General features: G+C 54.8%; 1 long non-coding RNA gene across 1 annotated transcript; it reads left to right on the top strand.

Annotated features, from left to right (window-relative positions):
* Positions 1 to 577: 577 nt before the first annotated feature.
* Positions 578 to 9,879, top strand: LOC142050872 (uncharacterized). Its single transcript, XR_012658178.1, has 5 exons — positions 578 to 671; positions 922 to 1,040; positions 1,131 to 1,234; positions 3,738 to 3,844; positions 9,047 to 9,879. It is a non-coding gene; the product is annotated as an uncharacterized LOC142050872 (long non-coding RNA).
* Positions 9,880 to 14,940: the final 5,061 nt, after the last annotated feature.

The raw sequence follows: 14,940 nt of genomic DNA, 5'->3' as shown, positions 1-14,940 counted from the left end.
TGTGAACGGCTAAATTGTGCCAGCAGCGCTGAGAGCGAGAGTCGCGGTGAGTCCTGGGCCAGTGGGGCCCCGTTGCCTCTCTTGTGCGTCCTGGGCCCTCCCTGTCTCTCCCCTGGCCCCCTCTCTTTCCTTACCTGCTGCAAAATTTTTTTTTGTTTGTTTTTTTTTTTTTTTGCGCCCCCCCGCACCTTCTTTCTCCATCTCGCTCTGAGTGGCTCCCTGCCTCCCCGTCTTTTCAGTCCTCCCTCTCTCTGTCCTGTAGCCTGTGGCTACTTTTCTCTGCCTCTCTCTGCCTGCACTGGATTCCCCCTCGGCGCAGGGGCCCGTAGCAGTAGCGCGGGGAAGGAGCGGTGTGTCCAGAAGCCCCTGTGGAAGGAGGCTTTGGTCAGGGTTGATCTGCGGTAATAACGGTTGCTGTTTCCTCTTTCCCTCTCCCAGAGGCTGTGCTCAGGATGGGGTTGTCTGTCCTTCCTGTTCGTCTCTTCCTCTCTCTATTCCTTTGCGCTGGTCCCTCTCCCTATTGTTTATTGTTTTGCTTCTCTGAACCTTTTTTTATTCCCAGCATTTTCCCGTGACAGGAGCAGCAAAGAAGGGAGCGGAGCATCGGGGTATCCATGGAGAGAGCATTGGGCGTTCTCCTGTCTTTGTGGGGCTGACCCTGAGGAAGTGTGGTACGTGGGTCGGTAGCATGAATATATATATTTTGTGGGTGCACAAACCCGTTTCAGAGTGTCAGAGGGTAAGGGTTTTGTTCTGTTCAGTGTAAACATTGTTCTGTTTGGTGAATTTGTCGAAGATGAGAGTTCAGTGGGGGAGGAAGTCAGCTCTCTGGCTGGTTTGAGGGTAAGGTGGGCTGTACGTGTTTGTCGGTCATCTCTCACCTGCCAGATGTTTTGAACTAGTTGTATCTGGTTTTCGTAGGGAGTCACGAAGGGGTTTGGGGCTCCCCAGTGGCGGGTGCTGTGGCCAAAAGAGAAAGCAGGGTCACAGAGTGCTTCATTTACGGGGCTGGCCTCGGCCATCTACTGCACAAACTTCTGGTATGTAGCAATCGGGACTCGATTTCCTGAAGGAGGAGAGGATGATGGAGCTCGTTATAAGAGCATAATCGTTTTGTCTTCTTTTGGCAGTACGGGCACCCGAGGACCAGCTTGCTTTTGAGGAACGGCACGAGGATGTTGGTGTCGACGCTCAGCAGAGGAAGGAAGCTTCTTTTGGAGGCCAAGAAGATGAAGTAGACTGCTTATTTGTTGTGTTTGATTTTCATTGCGGGGATGGGGAGGGGTGGAACATGCAAAACGCGGTCCTGGGCAGGGGAGGTTTCTGATGTGGGAGGCCGTGAGAGAGATCATGGACGCTGCTGGACAGGCGTTAGAACCCGTTGCTCAGGTTGGACGGACCCAGCAGAACCACCGCACCATCTTAAGTAATGCCTGCTCACGTACTGAGATTTTAGTAGTTGCCCCCGCATCAGCTTTGGCTTTTCCTCGTCGAGCTTGTGTTTTGGCAAGAAGCGTCTTCCGTTAAGCGTTTGGGTCTAAGGGGTGTCCGTGAGGCTACGTGGTGCCCATCCCCATGAGATTTTGTGACCATCAAGTGATATTCAGCATCCATCTTATGCCCGTCTCCTGTAACTACTCTGCAGTTTTCGCTTAAGGCTTGATAGCGCAGCGTTAGCTGAGGGCGGCATTTCCCCCGCTGGCCCCTCCACGCCGACGGCGTTTCCCCTGCCGGCCGCTGTCCGTTCCCTGTAACTGTGACTCTTGTCCCGGCAGAACCTTTGCCAAAGCCACCTTTGTGCTCCACAGCAGTCTGTTTTCTGTCTCGAGTATGTTTCTTTTCGGTATCCGATACCCCAGAGCTGTGTACCGTTGGCTCAGGTCTCTTCTTGAGCTTCTGCGAGAAGAGAGAGCCTTCATCTGTTTTAATCCATGTGTCTCCTGGGGTGTTTTTTTGTTGTCCTTTACAATTTAGTTTTGCCCCAGCTACTGAGGTGTTAATTTAGCTGCTTCATACGGTTCCCGATACGCTTGTGTATTTCCACGTTTCTTTTCGTGTTTTTTGTCCTTTGAGACTGATCTAGTTCTGTTAAGGGACTGAGCGAGAGAGAGCGTTGAGGTGACTCCGAATGGTTGATGGCTTTACAATGAATGATTTACTTTATAACCAGAGATATTTTTTGAGAAGGGGTTCTTAAAAGATTTCGTTCTGCTTTGCCATTCCGCTGGGGTAGATGAGCCCCAGCCTTTTTTCAGGAGGCTCATTCTGCTCCTGGGCTTCTCTGGTACTGTTCCTTGAGTTGGTTGCAGGTTTTGAGCTGTCTAAGCTCTTTGGGTAGGTGTGTTTTGACATTCAGAGATGGGGAGGTTTCTGGTTGAGGTAAGAGATTAAGGAGCAGTCAAAGTTGAGCAGCAGATATATATTAGGAAGTACACTTGTACGAGCTTTTGTTTTCCCTTGGGTCAGTAAGTTTTTGTTGGGTGTTCAGGGGTAGCAAGATGGTCTAATAGTGTGTTTTGGATTATTTGGTTTTGTGGGGGTGTTATGGTTTTGTCTGGGTTTTTTTGTTTGTGGTTTGTTGGGTTTTTTTGTGTGTGGTAGGTTTTTTGTTTGTTTTGTCTTGTTTTCCAGGAATTTTGACTTGACTGAAGGTAGAACCTTATATTTTTTCCACCAGTTTTGCCTGTGTTGTGCAAGTTGTTGACGTTATCTCTCAATAGGACTGATGGTGAGATGCTGCGGTAGGGGTTAGGGTGAGTGTGTTGTACACATCTGTATATGGAGCTCTAGCCTTCCTTCAGAAAGCAGCAGGGACGTAACGCATAGTGTGTGTCGGTGTACGGGACTGCTCGTCGCCTTTCCCGATCGCCCGCAGAGTACCACGTTGTCCCGAGAACCTTTGCAGCTTGCGGCAGGTCCCTTGTAGATTATAAGCATCAGGGCTTCTGTTATTTTGTGGGCCTGTAGAGAGCACGGAGTCTGCGGGAAGCCGGAAGGTGGGAGGTGCTCGCAGAACGCGGGGCAGAGGTGGGAAGGGCGGCTCCCGAGGAGCGGCTGACAGAGGGGCTTTAGGGGTGCAAATACAGGGCAGGAGCTGTCGGGAAGGAGTGAGGTTCCTTCCCTGACAGTTCAGGAGGAGAGGAGGGGTTTTTGAAGTCTTGGTACCGGGGAATGGTTGGGAAAGGGGTGTTTAAGTGTTAGCTAATGGTCGTGTTCTGTGTGCAAGCAGCCTCCGGTAGCCCAGTCTCCTTCCCCGTATGTGTCAGCACGGCCACTCGAGCGTGCTGTCTGCCGAGAGGTTCTCCACGCGGCTGTTCATGGAGTCGCTCAGGAGTGAGTTACCTACAAAAGGAGAGTGTGTCGCTACACCAGCCACGCCTGTTTGCTTCCCGTATTGCTTTTGGCATTTGCCCTATCGGTGTCCGCCTGTGCTTGAGTCATCTGACACGAACTGTGATTTTTGTGTGTTGCGTGGTTTGACTTTTTCTTGCAGTTTAAGTAACAGGTCGAGGGTTAAGCAGGACAGTCGAGCGAGGCGTGACGGCAAAGGCGAGCAGATGGCGTCGTGTGCTGTGACGGGGCGGGCTGTGAGGTCACTCGTCTGGGATTTCTGCCTTTGGGGTCTCTGTGTTGCCGAACAAGTCGGTCAAAAGGATTTGTTAGTTTGTTTTGCGTGGTGAGCTCTTGCTTTTGGAAAGCAGTGTCCAACATCTGTGTGCCTCTCCGTATTTCCCCAGAAGTGGGCCCGGCATTGAAGGTGACGGTTCCCCAGCCATCGGGGACGGACCGAGAATGCGAGCAGGCACCTGACGTGGCCACTGACCCGGGAGGCACGGATTGGGAGGTGAGCGGAGCCGTGTTGGCACGGTAGGGGAAAGGATGAGTCTGGAATGTGGCTGTTGGTGCAGATGCGCGGTAGGGAGCCGGACACGGAAGGGAGGGGGCGAACAGAGCATCGTGAGAAGGTAGGTCAGCACGTGACAACGGAGGGGTCGTGCAGTGTGAGCACCTATGTGACTAGTTAATGAAGGGACTCACAAAACTATATGCAAAGCGGGATGTCTGCCCCGAGCTCGTTGGGCAAGGTGAGCGATGAACAGGGAGCCGTAGCAGCTGTTATTTTTGAGGTGTGGAATTGTTTGTGAGCGGGCGGCCGCTTCCAGGCGCAGGGGTCGCCTTGTCTCTCTGGTTCTCTAGGCACCGTAGGTGGCGGCGGCCACGACATCCAGCCTCATTAGAGCGTGGGGGAGCGGAAGTTCACGGCGCTTCCGAGGAGGCTGTTGTTGCGGAAGTGGCCGGCGTTGAGTGGTGCGATGCTGAGTGATGGCACCGCACGTTTGGAGATGAAGAGTATCCGTGTGACCGCAGCCCCATCCTACGTAGCCTGTGTGGCCTTTTTAAAGGATGGCTTTTGAGCCCCCAGATTTGGAAGGGAAGCTGAGGGGCCGATGCGGTCTTTGTGCGGGTGGCCGGTCGGTTGGGGGAAGCGCAGGTGGGGCAGGCAGGGGTTGTAAAATCAGCGGAGGGTACCGTTCAGAGACCGGACACGTTTGGGCCGAGAGAGGTTGTGGTGTCCTTTCTGCAAAACAGAAGCATCTGCCAGGCAGGGGGAGTTCCTGCCTGTGCTTGTGCTGTTGTGTGGATTTTGTAGTCTGTCTTTGTTCCTTACTGTACTCGGGTCTCGATGTGTCTGTTGTTCTCCGTGCTGAGCAGGCACCTAGGTAGCAATATTGAGGGTTTTGCAAGCCCTGGCTCATCGGCATAATGGTAACCGAGAGCTTCCTTTCTCGCATTTTAAGTCTACTGCATAGATTTGTCTTGTGTCTGAAATATTAGACCTTTATAGAAGGTCATCTTTTTGCAGCGGTGATTAAGGCGGCCTCGATACTGCTGCTGAGGAGCAGTCTGAATACGCAGAGCCCTTTTCTGGGACCTGTTCCCTGCACCTGAACGTTCTGAGGTCTTTAAGAGTGGCTTGTCGCTCGTACGTCGTCCTAGTTGTGGGTATATGGTTTTATTGCAGGTGATGATGGTAGGTGACTTCTCTGCGGATGCTATAGCTTCTTCCTCGCTGCCGTATAGATCTTCTCGCCCGGTGGCATCTCTGGGCCGGAAGTCCGTCGTCTCGGTGAGAGTTTTCTTAGGTGCCTCGATCGCGTCGCTTGTAGTATTTGTGAGCGGTGTCGGTCCGTGCACGTCGATGCCTGTGTCAGAGCTGCTCCGCCTGGGGGTGTAGCAATGGTAGAGCGGAGGAAAGAATAGCAATAAGAGTATATGGTTAATGTTAATATGCATAGACTGTTTTGGCAACGCCCGTACAACCCTCGTCGGAGCGAGTGGCCGTTGGCAGCGGGCGAGGATGGTAATTTCCGGGGTGTTTTGTGGGTGCCGAGGGGATGACCGTAGCTGCCTGGGAGAGGCAGCTAGAGTGCTAGCTGAGCAGAGGGCACCTCTCAGCTGTTCAAGCTTGTACGTGCGTGGGGCTTAACATTTGATTGAAGGTATTTCCTTTAATGGCATGCAGTAGTTGGGCTCTAGATGGTATTCCTACGTGGAAGCAAGACCTGTGGAATGGTTAAGCTGTTGCTGTGCGTCCAGGTGACTTGTTCTATCATGCTGTTCTTGCAGAGGATGAAGATGGAGCTGTGCAGGGTGATGGAGCAGAGCTGAGTAGAGCACACTAAGGCAGCGGGTCCGTGTGCGGGATTAAAGGGAAGATGCGACCGAAGGCTATTTGAGGAGCATTTCAGGCGAGCTGGGTCGCAGTGAGGGGGCGCATGGGGCTGGTGACTTTGTTCTCTTTGCTCTCAGGAGCACAGCGCTATCCCTAGGGGCTGGCAAGGTTCTAATTGTGGGGCCGGCGCCCATCGGGTGCTTCTTTTTGCGTTACAGTTTAAAGCGTGGATCGCTCTGATGTTTGAGGAGTTTCTGGGCAGTTGTCGTCTGCGGCGTCGTTCCCAGATGCGTGAACAGCTCTGCTCTGTCGCTGTCTGTTTTCAGGGAGCGTGATTTCTTCCCTGCATCCTTACGTTCTTAGGTCTTGTAGCTGGGCTTCTTGTGCCTCCTCCCTCTCAGTTTTGAGAGGAACTTCTTGTCACGGGCCCTGACGCTCTTCTAATCATTTTGGATCTCGTTAGGGCCTCCTTGCATCCCTGTCAGGGTTCTGCAGGTCTTGTTGCTGGACGAGCTCTTCCGTCCAGTTGTCTCTGTGTTTGCCGAGAGCGTTCTCTCGTCTTGGAGGCGCGCAGTTTGTAGTGTTTCTCATAGCGTTGGTGTGTGCGTTTTGTGAGTTTGGCTCGGAGCCGCCTTGCTGGCCGTGTAGAGTCGGGTAGGTGGCACAGCGATGAGAGCTTAGGGTTCATCTGTTGCTGTGCTAAGGCTGTTGGGGGAAAGGTGGTACCGTCATCTCGGATGGAGTGGCCCTCCTCAGCAGGCAAGGACCGTAATCACCGTGACGTTTTGTGGGCTCGGAGGCCGTGACCGTGGCTATCTGGGAGAGGCAGCTAGAGTTCAGCTGAGCAGATTACCTCTGCAGGGTGTTCAAGCTTGTACGTGCGTAGGGCTTCATGTTTGATGTCATATGTTTGTTTTTAATGGCAGGTTATAGTCGGTGTTCAGGAACAGTTAAGGTACTGCTGTGCAACCAGGCGACTTGTTTCGTATTGGTTTTGGAGATGCCGAGGGACGAGTCGTGCAGGGCGACGGAGGGGAACTGAGGGGACCGATGTAAGCGGGTGAGTCGGTGCGTGGTGTATATAGAGGGAAGATGTGACCGATGCCTCTATGACTCCATTGCTCCTTGCGTTTGTCTTTTGTTTTGGTTTTGAAGTAGCGTAGCAATGAGCAAAGGAGGCAAGTCGAGCAAGGCGAGTGGTGATTGGTGGGCTGAAGTAGCAGCTCTTTTCTGAGGTGTTGTGTTGCTGGTGAAGTTATAAGCAACGCGTGTCGTTTGGGTGTTACGGATGGCGGGCGAGGTGCCGTGTTCAGCTGCAAGTGACGTAGGCCGGGTGGGAGGCTGTCGAGGGAAAGGGGTGCGAGACGGGGATCGGTGCGGGCAGGCTGTGGCATCGGGCAGCATCTCAGGAGGTGCCTTTTCGCTTGGCTTTTTGCAGGTGCCGCTGGCAGGCTCGGAGTGCTGCTGCCGCACGCCTATGAGAGGTCTGAGAAGGTGGGGCAGCGGCCAGCATCTAAGACCAGAGAATGCTGTGGTCCGTCGTCGAGCTCTTCAGTTTTGTAGGTAACACGTGGGCCGTCTTTGGAACGGCGTATGAGCATTAGAAGTGAGCTGGGTAGTAATGAGGAAGTCACGGGGCGGTGATTTCTCACGAGCGTAACGGTAGTTTACTGTGTGTTGATACGTTTGGTGCCACAAGCGATGACGGAAGCGGGGTGTGATGCTGGAATCTGTGCAGAGCAGGTGAGCCGATGGGCATGTTCGTTTTGATGAGGGGGGTGCTCTGGAAGAGATCTGTGTTGACCTGTGTGATACTTATTGCTGGCTCTGGGTTTTTTCCTTTTTTACATGATGAAGAGGCACCTGGCCACTGCAAGAATATCCTGGTTAGCTGGTGTGTTTCTTGTTGTGAAAGGATGCATAATCTGACCCATCTGAAAGCCCCACAGTGTGACTTTTGTTAGGAAGAGATTTTGAAGAATTGAGATATTTCTTATTCAGTGAGGTTGCATTCTATGAACTTGCCATCAGAGTGCATCTTAGAGACAGTGTCTTTGTCAGCAGAACTCATCAGCACAAGACTTGCAAAGTATTGCTTTTTTTTAAAGACAAAAAAATCCATGGTCCTTGCGGAGATCCAAGCACAGCACATACTCCAAAGGTTGATGGCATTGGTAGTGCTTGGGTTCTCAGTTGTAACAGTCGAGATACCATAAAATGCGGTTCCCCTCCATGCTTCGGTACAGCCGAACGCATTAGCAGGTCTGCCGGTCCTTCTTGGTAGCCCCGTGTATTGCAACACTGGGGATTTGATTTGTGTGGTTTTTTGTTGTGGTATTATTTCCCCCCCCCCCCCCCCAAAAAAGTAAAACTGTATCGGGGATCTCTTCACTCACCGATTCTTCTGTCATAAATGAAAGTTTAAAAAAAAGCTAACATCGTCTGATTTACGACGTGACTTGCGCTCTTTCAGCTGTAACTGCCAAGCAGATGTAGGGTACGATTTGTTAGGTGTACTTAAGCAGGTAGGTATTTGTTGTAAATATTTAATGAGGGGCGACTGAATGTTGTGGGGGGGTGTTTCCTGCCGGTATTTTGAGGGAGCGCTCTTAAGTACTTTATTTCAGTCTCGCTTTCGACGCGCGTTTCCCTGGCAGTTCAGCAGCATCTCTTGGGCGGGGCAGCCGGGCGGACGTCCCTCCCGACTCCGTAACACGCCAAAACCCCCCAGTCACGTTGCTGCTGTGTATTTTGGAGATAGATAATCTTATGGCGGGCGTGAACGGCTGTGCGAGTTGAATGAACGCAGAAGGAAAATGGAAAGCTTTTAGAGCCTAGACGCTCATATTGGATGTGCGTAAACACGCGCCCGCCTTCTCAGCACAAAGTGAATTACTGAGATTTATTCTTAATTTTTTACGTTACTCTTTCAAGTTTGACACGCTTCACTTCAGGCTTCGTGGAGCCAGGCAGCAAGACGTGCGGCGGCAGGGCGAGGGCTGTAGCTGCTGCGGTGGGTCTGTAAGCGGAGGTTCCGGTTCCGGTACAACTTTGCCCCGCAGCCTCACGGGGTTATCTCCCCGCAGCGGTGCCGTAAGGAAGGGATGAGACGTTTTCCAGCACCAGCCAAAGCGTTCAGTGTTACGCGAAGGATCTGTTCAAAATGGTATCGGTTAGTCTTAATACCGTTTTCAAGCGTTCCAATCACTCTAGCTTTTAAAGGATGTGTTGTGTTTTGACGTGACCCGTTTGCCTGGAATCTTGCTGCGGCTCAATTTCCTTCCTACCCCTTATGCTGACTGAGCTCCTCCATTTTCTTCTGTGCTATTTTATTAACGTGCTGAAATATAGTTTGGGATTTCTGTTTTTCAGATGTCGTCTAAGTGTCTCGTGATGCTCAAGAGATGCCTGCCGGTCGTTAAGCGTGGTGAAGGTAAGGGGCCATCCCTCGGCCTGGAGGCTCCTGGCTCTGTCTCCAGCGGGTGCCCCGCAGGTGCGGCCGCGAGGGCTGCCCGGTGGGGAGAGTCGGGGCCCCCAGGGACCGGGGCTGTTTGTCACCCCGGGGAGCCCGTCCCAGTGCGGGAACATGTCCGAGCGGAGCCCGAGAGAGACGTGACACCGTCCTCTGGCACGCTCCTGCTCTGCCGTGGGGCAGCCGCCAGCCTGCGGACAGGGGCTGGGGGGGCTGCAGCTGTTTGGGGGGGCTGCCCCACCTTTTAGATTTTAGCAGAGCTCCCCCTTTTCTGGGGGGTGTGGGAGGGGTGTGCGTGTACCTTTGTAAATGGCACTATTAAAGTAATGAGCTGCAGGTTGGAGCAGGTTCCCTTGTTTAGTGCCCTTCTTGGGGGTGAATAAAATTGGGGGAGTCCTGGGGGGGGTGTGATGATGTCATGTGGGGTGCCCCGGTGTCACTGGGGGAGCTGATAATGCGTCAGAGGAACAGGTGAGTGGGGGCGTCATGTAGGGGTTCCCCCCCAAAAAGGGGGGTTACAGCCCCAAAATGCCTGAAAATTCAGGGGGGCTATTACAAAAACCTCTTATATATATTGACATGTGTAATATTAATTTATAGATGCATAAAGGGATTTTGAGATAAGAACTTATCTCTCCTATATTATATAACGGATTTCGGGATACAAAAATTCTGCATCGAGATGCAGGGTTTTAAAACACAAAAGTAACTCGACCGTCTATATATCTAGATCAAAAAATAAAGGAGTTTAAAGTGAAAAGGATAGATGAAGGAATTCAAAGCAGAAGAAAGTCTGACTAGAGCGAGCATCTACGCTTAGTGTGTGTTACATAGTCTAAGTAGATGTGTAATCTAAATAGAGGTTATATAGAGTGAAATAAGCCGAGGTATAACTGTAAGTAGATGTCTAAATAGAGAAGTCGAAAAAGATTGAAGTGTCAAAGGGTAAGTAAGCAGATAGCTAGCCTAAATAGCTGTTTTATGTACGTGTTAATATGGAAGTCTAAACAGGTATGTGTAAAGAGATATTCTGTGTAAGTGTAAATAGCCTAAATAGGTGTAAGTGTAAATATAATAGCTAAGTCTAAACAGATGTTGTATGTAAATGTAAAACAGATAGTATATATAAAATATAGATGTACTCCGTAAGGATGTGTAAGTAGACACATAGTGCAAATGTCTATGCTATGTAAGGTTTTAAAATGCAAAGAAACCACGTTGATAGAGATGTTTATAGAGAAGATTTAAAAATTAGACACACAGCCCACCCCCCAATCAACTGAAGGCACAAAAGCGCTTTCAAATGCTGCCCCTTCCCCGTTCTCCTTCTCCCATCCCGATTTGGGGCCGATTCCCCCAAATGGGGACTTTCCCCTCTGGGGCTGCGTAGGCAGCCTGGGAGCTGCTGCCAGGGCAGACACACACTCCAAAGCCCCTGAGTCTGGGTCTGCAATGGGGGGTGAAAAACCCCAAACAGGTTTGGGGGAAAGAAAACAATTCGGGGCTCTTGGGAAAGCCCACTCCTGCTGGGTTTGTGCAGTTGGAAAGGAGGGGGGTAAAAAAAGCGGGGGTGGGGGGGCGGAACCCTGCTAACCATTCTCATGCACAAAAGCAAAAAATCGCCAATTTCAATGTTGTGGAAAGGGTGAAAAAAACCCGGAAGTGAACCGTTTGGAAAAGCAATCCCAACTTTTACCTTATGGAAAAGCAAAAAAAAAAAAAAACCCCAAACGAACAAAACCAAAGTAACCCGAACAACAACAAAAAAAGCCAAACCATCCAACCGGAAATCACCAAAACTAAATAAACCCACCGAAAACCCTAAACTGGGGAAAATTTGGGGTGAAACACCGGCAGTTTGAGGGGCATTGCTGGGGCTTATCTGGAATGGATTCGCCGGAGCGGGTCAGTTATCTGGAGCGGATCACCTGCTGCAGGTTAGCCCAGGTGAGTTGCCCGTTGTGGATTATCCTGGGGGGACCCCCTGGTGTCAGTCATCCCCATGCATGTTCCCCGTGGCGTGTCTGCCCAGACATGCCCCTGTCCAGCGGTGTCCGCCTCCTCCCCCGCCCTCCCTCTGCGTGTGTCTGTGCCCTCCCAAACGCTTTCCCCTGACATGGCCCCCCCGCATGACTCTTTTTTTCCCCGGTGACGTCCTCCCTCTCCCTGGCCTCCTGTTCTGTGCTCGCTGAAGCCTTATGCTTACGCAGGATGAGCAGAGCAGGGTGCTGGCAGTGCAGAGGCGAGGCGAGGCGCTGCCAAGCCAACGAAGCCCAAGGCTCAGCAGCGCACAAGTCCTTTGCAGGTCAGCCACTGGCACCTGGTCTGCCTGGCTGCCCCGTGCCCTGACGCACAGCTGCCCCCCTCACCCCAGGCAGCCTGCCTTCGGAAGGGCAGCTGTGTTCCCCTGATTGATTTTCTTCTTTAACCCTCTAGGACCTGTTGACTTGCTGCTCTCCCTGTCACAGCCCTGATGCCGCAGGCCTACAGCAACTGATGGGGCTCACTCCGGGGGGGTGGGAAAGGGGACCTTTCTCCCCAGGTCGTTTGTGCTGCTTCTCCTCCCTAGGGCGTGGGGTGGGGGTGAGTGGGGCAGGAGGGAGGACGGTAACGGCCACCTGATTTTTAAAGCAGTCGAGACGGAAGGACTAAAATGCTCGAGGCACTTTGGTGGTGGGCGGTGCGGAGGCAACGACTGACACTGCTGGGGCTGCGGGAGTGGGGAAGGTGCAGAGAAACATGAGCTCTGCGCACGCAGTAACAGTTCCGTTATCCCGGCGAACGTGACCCAGAGCCGGCGCGGGTCTTGCCCCAGAGAAGAGTCACGGACGTCGTGCCGCTGCCGCCGTGCTGTGCTACGGCAGCCGGGAATCGCGCATGCGGAGTGGCGATGGTGGACCCTGCTGACACCGTGCGGCCAAAGTGCGGTACCGCACCCGGAACAGACGCATGCGCAGTGGCGACGATGTGTCACTGCTCGCTGCTGCCACCGAGCGACCGAACCGCGGAACAGCGGGGGCCAGCTGCGCTACCCTGCTCGCGGCAGTCACCGAGCGCTCAAAACCGGGTACTGCAGACGGGCAGCCGCCCGTTCCCGAGGGTGAAGTTTTTCCGCTGGTCGCTGCTGCCACCGTGCAAGCAGATTCCGGTACTGCAGCCAGGCAGTTCCGTATGCACAGTGGCGCTTTACTTTCTGCCCCTGCTTCCACCGACCGCCCAAACGCTCGCAGTGCAGGTGGGCAGCCGCGCATGCGCAGTGGCGCCTTTTTGTGCTCGCTGCTGCCACCGAGCGATCAAACCGCGGTACTGCAGGTGGGCGGCCGCGCATGCGCAGTGGCGCCTTTTGTGCTCTCTGCTGCCACCGTGCGACCAAACAGCGGTACTGCAGGTGGGCGGCCGCGCATGCGCAGTGGCGCCTTTGTGCTCTCTGCTACCACCGTGCGACCAGACCGGGGTACTGCACGTGGGCAGCCGCGCATGCGCAGTGGCGCCTTTTCTGCTCTCTGCTGCCACCGAGCGACCAGACCGCGGTACTGCAGGTGGGCAGCCGCGCATGCGCACTGGCGCCTTTTTGTGCTCGCTGCTGCCACCGAGCGACCGAACCGCGGAACAGCACGGGGGGAGCTCCGCTACCCTGCTCGCGGCAGTCACCGAGCGCTCAAAACCGGGTACTGCAGACGGGCAGCCGCCCGTTCCCGACGGTGACGGTTTTCCGCTGGTCGCTGCTGCCACCGTGCAAGCAGATGCCGGTACTGCAGCCAGGCAGTTCCGTATGCACTGTGGCGCTTTACTTTCTGCCCCTGCTTCCACCGCCCGCCCAAGCCCTCGTAGTGCAGCTGGGCAGCCGCGCATGCGCAGTGGCGCCTTTTCTGCTGGTCGCTGCTGCCACCGTGCGATCAGACCCGGGTACTGCAGGTGGGCAGCCGCGCATGCGCAGTGGCGCCTTTTCTGCTGGTCGCTGCTGCCACCGTGCGATCAAGCCCGGGTACTGCAGGTGGGCAGCCGCGCATGCGCAGTGGCGCCTCTTTCTGCTCTCTGCTGCCACCGTGCGATCAGACCGCGGTACTGCAGGTGGGCAGCCGCGCATGCGCAGTGGCGCCTTTTTGCTCTCTGCTGCCACCGTGCGACCAAACCGCGGTACTGCAGGTGGGCAGCCGCGCATGCGCAGTGGCGCCCCTTTCTGCTCTCTGCTGCCACCGTGCGACCAAACCGCGGTACTGCAGGTGGGCGGCTGCGCATGCGCAGTGGCGCCCTTTTGCTCTCTGCTGCCACCGTGCGACCAGACCGCGGTACTGCAGGTGGGTAGCCGCGCATGCGCAGTGGCGTCTCTTCATGCTCTCTGCTGCCACCGTGCGATCAAACAGCAGTACTGCAGGTGGAGAGGCGCGCATGCGCAGTGGCGTCTCTTTCTGCTCTCTGCTGCCACCGTGCGATCAGACCGCGGTACTGCAGGTGGGCAGCCGCGCATGCGCAGTGGCCACCCTTTGTATTCTGCTCGCTGCTTCCACCAAGCGACCGAACCCCGGGACTGCAGGCGGGAGCTGCGCTACCCTGGTAGAGATTTCCACCCGCCCCTTACCCGATCGCGGCAGTCACCGGTCGATCAAAACCGGGTACTGCAGACGGGAAGCTGCCCGTTCCCCAGGCTGAAGTTTTCCTCTGGTCGCTGCTCCCACCGTGCAAGCAGATGCCGGTACTGCAGCCAGGCAGTTCCGTATGCGCGGTGGCGCTTTATTTTCTGCCCCCTACTTCCACCGAGCGCCCAAACCCTCGTACCGCAGGTGGGCAGCCGCGCATGCGCAGTGGCGACCTTTTAGCTCTCTGCTGCCACCGTGCGACCAAACTGCGGTACTGCAGCCAGCAGCCGTGCACGGGCTGTAGCGACATTTTGCCGCGCTCACTTCTCCACGCCACTTAGTGACCCCCCGCACGCTACGTGGTGACGTCACCGTGGGGGCCGGAACCGTGTAGGCACAGCCCCTAGCGACAGGTGTTGACCCCTTGCGATAGCCCGTTGAGGGCGGTCCTGATACCCCTCGCCACGCTCTTAGCAACGGGCCCTGCCCCCGGCGATGGGCAGGCGGGCCGTCTGATGTCCGACCCACCTGGCCCCACCCACCCACTTTGGTGCTGTGCGGTGCACTTTGCTCTCTGCTGCCACCCTGCGAGCCTTCATCCCTCGGGGGGGCTCGGCCCGCCCCTTTTGCGGGGCGCTGTGGGAAGGGCGGGGGCGGGGCCCGGGGGTCGAAGAGCCCCAGCCGGGGCTCGGGCAGCTCTTGCTGCCCCTGGGCTTCTCTGCCGTCGGTGCTCCCGTGTTCCCTCGGGCGGTCGCAGCTTTGGGGCTGTCTCAGCCCCCCGGGCAGGCGTGCTCTGGCGTTTAGAGAAGCGGAGGCGTTGCCTGAGGTAAGGATTCCAGAGCTTGGCACTCTTTGGCAGCATCTGTACTAGAAAGGTCCCTTGTGGCCTGCTTTGCTTTTTTTCTCCCGGGATGTTGTTTCGGGCGCTGAGGGGGCGGTGAGACGGTTTAGTGGTATGGTGTTCTGTTTGGGGTTTGTTTTTTGCTTTGCTGGTTTTCTTCCCCCTTGTGAGATCATTTCATTCATTTATCATTTCATATTATCATTTACCCCGCGCCATTTCCGTCCCCTTTGGGCAGCAGCGGATCTGCTGCCGCTTCAGGCGGCCGCTTTCTCGAGGGCAAGGAGCTGGGACGACAACGGGCCGCTGCAGGCTCTGGTCAGGGTAAGAGGCTGTTCCCTGGGGAGCCGGCGCAGGGGGAGCGGAGGTACGCACG

This window comes from Phalacrocorax aristotelis, unplaced genomic scaffold (assembly GCF_949628215.1).
Source record: "Phalacrocorax aristotelis unplaced genomic scaffold, bGulAri2.1 scaffold_41, whole genome shotgun sequence".
In the NCBI taxonomy this organism is placed as follows: domain Eukaryota; kingdom Metazoa; phylum Chordata; class Aves; order Suliformes; family Phalacrocoracidae; genus Phalacrocorax; species Phalacrocorax aristotelis.
This window is presented reverse-complemented; position numbering and strand designations above follow the sequence as displayed.